Below are 4,702 nucleotides of genomic sequence, written 5' to 3' on the forward strand. Positions count from 1 at the left end.
GCAGCGTCCTACCCGCAGCCCGACTGGAGGCCCGCCCTTCCCGGCGCCGCGAGGAGGGTGGCGGTGTCCCCAGCTGAAGGGAGGAAGAGGTGGAGTCGGTGTTCGTGCCGTTTTATACGTGTATGCGAAATTAAATACACCGCTCCTGGGACAGCATCTGCACCGCGATCCTCGTACGGTTCTCCCGGCCCACTGCTCCCTCCCTGCCCACCTCCCGCAGCACAAAAAGGCCTAGCAGATATTATAGTCCAGACGGCAGCCTCTCTGTAATCACAGTGCACATTTAATTCCGTTTTGTCACAGTGTCATCATGGTTTTCAGTAGTTCCCTTCATCAAGCATTGTTATTGTGGAAAAACATCATCATCCTCATCATCCTCATCTTTTTCAAGCTTGGCATCCAAAATAATTGCCACTTCTGAAAATGTTACTCCTTTTAGTTCTTTCTCGGAGGCATGCTTTACTGGATTGGATGCTAATGAGAGAGCTGACCCAAGATCCGAGTGGTCCTGTAAGAAAGGAATTTGCATCTATGACAAATGCTAAGCATTAAGTTGTATAACCTTGTATATTCTGCCTCTGAAGCTTGCAGAGAAAGTACTATCTTCAAGGCTGCAAGTTTCAGGAGCAACAATACATGAGAAGCCTTTGCTGTATACAAAGATGGAAGAGAATCACCCTTCTTTTCTGGATGACAGTCACTTCCAGGAATTGACAAACAACTCAAAGATGTTCATTACTTCACGTAGTTTCTTTTTTCCCCACTGTTGAATTCAGCCACGGGTTCACAAGGTTTTTGGATAACTATTTCAGGAAGATGAGTAATACAAAATACTTTTCACTCTATTCTTTTTGACTGTAAAGCCAGTTACCTGTTTTGTTGTGATGTTAGCAGTGGTCTCAGCACCTACATTTCTAGGTTCAGTGGCCCCTTCAAGCACTGCATTTTCTTCACCATCACTGTCAAAATCTAACTGTAGCATCTCAAGGAAACTGTGTTTTCCATTGGCTTCAGGCATGTCTTCATCAGCACCACCTTCTCTGGTGCCTTCCATGTTGTTAACTGCTTTTGCTTCCATTCTTCTAAAAGGGAGCAAAAAGAACTCGTAACACCTTGATCTTTCAAAGAGCTACATGACAAAATCTTAGCTTGGCTGAAGCAGGGAGCAATAGGTGTGCTGATTTCAAAATTATTAGGATTTTATCTGGAGAACAACATGGAGCTCCTTGCCTTCTGGAAGAGGAACATAAAGCTTAGTGATTTGCTAAAAAGTAATGATTTTTGATAGAAGATTAAATTAGGGTTTTAGTTTCCTCAAAGGATAGATTTCATAACCTGTTAATGGAATGGTTCCTAGAAATCAATATATACGCTATCAAAAGACACAGGGAAAATGCTGATTTACTGGAATAATCAAAAAGGACATTTTTTGATTGGCTAATATTTACAAATTTGTGACATCAGCATTCTACTTACACATCATTCATGACCTCCGGTTTCACTAAGTTTTTCAAACTTCCATTTTTGTCAACCATAGATGGATTATCAACACCCTCCATCTCCATTTGCTTCTTTCCATACCTTCTGAAAATGATAAATACATTAAAATATAATTCTTTTTGAAGATAGGCTTTACAATTGTTTTAAAAACAGAATGTGAACTATTGGTGTCATAATTTTAATACAACATCTAATTTCCATATCGTTCTGTGGATTAGTGTTGAGAATTGCCTAGTGTTCTGTACAGCTGTTTGAGTCTAAATTAATTGCAGTAGTGTAAACATTCACTGTCTTCTTGAAAATATATTCCTTCTCCTCACTTATATAGCTCTGCAGCAAACTTTCCCTGGATTTCAGAATACAAGTTAAGCAGTTTGAGGAAACTCAATTCAACTCAACATACATGTGCACTCCAGCTACTTTTCACCCCCTTCACAACTATCCACATCTCTCTGTTTTTAAAAGTATTTGTTTCAGATGTTTCTCCATAACAAACACAAAAGAAACCAAATTTAAGTTATACGTGGTGAGAGAGTGTCTAATGCCTGCAGTAAAAAGCCTAACTGCTTTGATCTACAGCAAAATTAAGGTAACACTTGATCCAAATACAAGTAATTTATCAGATTAGCATTTTTAAAGTCAGCCTTTGAAGTAAACTTACCACTTGTCTGTCTAAATTACATTGTTGAAGTAAAAACATTTGTACCTTTTCCTTTTAATAGAAAAAACGATGTAGATCAGGAAGGCTATGAGGGTGCAGGCTAGCAGAACACTGAGAACAATGGTTGCAATGAGTTCAGGAGTTACTGAGAATGCAGGACCCTCTTCCACAGCAGTAGTGACAAGTGCTGAAAATATTTTCTCCAGTTCTATCTCAATGTTCTCCTGCTGCTCTCTGAGTTTTCTGAAGACAAAAAATCAAAGTGCTTATGATTTACCGGCCTTTGTTTTGGCTTGCAGACTGGTGAAGAAAATAACAATGCCACACGCTGCTCTACCTTTTCCAAAGGTTCAGACTTGTCATGTCTTTCATTTGGGAAAAAAATGCTGTTTTCTAGAAACCATCCCTGGTGCTTATGAACTGAAATGCTGCAGAGTTTGGAAATTTGAACTTGGAAGGGCAGTGTCCTCTATATAAACAGTTTGCAGATACCAACAGTGCTTTCCTTACAGAAAAGAGATCATCCATGCAGAGTGCTTCCTACGACCATGGGCCCCATTGTTTCTAGTTGTCACAAATCAGTTCTCATGAAAGGTACTGTCTCCCCTTAATAATATGTTTACATGAATATGTATTTATACCTCTGCCATGTTATGAAATAAATAAAATATACCTGAAATTCAAGTTTTTAATCAAAATTCTGTAATTCTGAAGTGAAGACAACATCTATTTTAGTGATATTCTTTCTTCTTCCATTTTCTTCTAAGATGACTTTTAAACATATTTTGAACAATTAAAAAGACTTATTCATGTTTTCAACAAACTCTGGTAATTCTGGATAAATAATGAAAGCTTTCCGCATTCTAAGATTTCAGTTTGAGCTTGCATGTAAGTAGCAGATAAACTGTTAAAATTGTCCCATCATGGCAGAAGTAATTTTTAGGGAAAGAAAAGGCCTAGCTGCATAGCTCTGACACCCAGAAGATTTACTGTACAGACCTTTTTACATCTTCTGCAGGTATTTCACCATTTGCATTATCAATTGCAATAATTTTTATGAAGGTTTCATTAATGGTGTTTCTTGCTCTCCTTTCGAGCTCATTGGAATAAACTTCAACAATGTATACATTCCATTCAAGTTTCTCCTCCAGGACCCTGTAATCATGTTAAGAAAACATTTTTTATTAACTGGGAAATGAGAAATTTTTTTACGCTCCAAACTGGATGACAGAAAACTAGTACTCAGTACAATATGTAGCAGCTAGTTAGCATTTTAACCTAAGTGCATCAAAGTGCAGGATTATCATCAGCAAAGGAATTAAGCTATTTGCTCAATATCACTGAGGAGCAGGGAAATAGTATCCAGTCCTTTTCTCTGACATGATGCATTTCATTTGTAAGAGCTATAAAGCTTTTGTACATAGCCCAAAAATTCTTAGATAGGAGCCTTAAAACCATAATTGATCAATTAGAGTTAGCAAACCCTTATACCTACATTTCATAACCAATATTGCATAATACATCATATATTTATCTAGTCTTGTTTTTCAAATCAACATATGGTTTGTTTCATTCTTTTCTTGTTGTTGTTTTTCTTATAATTTCAGGCAGCACTACCTACAGAGTACCATGAACAGTAATGGAAGGAGAACGGAAATTTCATCTCCTAAACCTTATTTTCTTCCAGTTCTTTATTAAAGAGAGGATCACACTGGATCCAGACACTGGATCAGAACATTGGCCTAGTTAATCCACCATCTTGATATGCATCAGTATCAGCTGCTTCCAGGAATGGAGCAAGAGCAGTTCCAGGAGCTCTTATTTAATTCTTAGCAACAATAAATCAGTGGCATGATAGCATTAAGGTAAAGCTTGTGTTCTCCACTCTTCAATGCCCCTAAAATTCTGTAAAGCCAAAGCATTCTGTGTGTCCATTAATAATGGAAAAAGGCCAAAGTAAGTTTTTAACTGTACTATGGCCATCCACATACTACTAATCTCCTAGTGCTGTAGATGCTGAACCTTGAAAAGTACTGCTGTTGTCCCAAAATGGGGATTTCTCATTTGTAGCAAAGGGTCTGTGGAATTGTGACCCTTGTCAAAGAATGAAAAATCTGTATATCTTCTATCCTATTTGTCTCCATATGTGCACGTTGAGCCACTATTCCGGAAAAATGTTTCCCTAGGCAGCTGAAAATTACAGAAACATTATGGTAGAAAGGGATCTCTTGAAATCATCTAATCCAATGACATTCTGACATCTGCCAACTCAGGCCAAATTCTTACAGGTAGAAATTGTGTATCCTTCTGATAGATTCCAGAGAACTTCCTCAAATTATTCTGCATTACACCAGGTTTCACAGTTTAAAAATATACCTTTTTACTTCATCAATGTTTCTTTCAACAGCATTGATCTTCTGATTAAGAACAAACACCACAATGTTGCTACTGGAGGTGACATAAATAGTTGCCTAAGAAATAAAGGAATTGCATGTAAGGTTTTCTAAAGCATTTGTATTTCTCTCCAAGACTGACTTAAAA

The 4,702-nt window shown here is 37.6% G+C and overlaps 1 long non-coding RNA gene across 1 annotated transcript; it reads left to right on the top strand.

The window, feature by feature from the left end:
- The first annotated feature begins 6 nt into the window (after positions 1-6).
- Positions 7-3,855, top strand: LOC116216270. The gene is made up of 3 exons (XR_004158719.1): positions 7-120; positions 2,674-2,755; positions 3,769-3,855. It is a non-coding gene; the product is annotated as an uncharacterized LOC116216270 (long non-coding RNA).
- The last annotated feature ends 847 nt before the right edge of the window (positions 3,856-4,702 follow it).

Source organism: Meleagris gallopavo, chromosome 2 (assembly GCF_000146605.3).
Source record: "Meleagris gallopavo isolate NT-WF06-2002-E0010 breed Aviagen turkey brand Nicholas breeding stock chromosome 2, Turkey_5.1, whole genome shotgun sequence".
Taxonomy (NCBI): domain Eukaryota; kingdom Metazoa; phylum Chordata; class Aves; order Galliformes; family Phasianidae; genus Meleagris; species Meleagris gallopavo.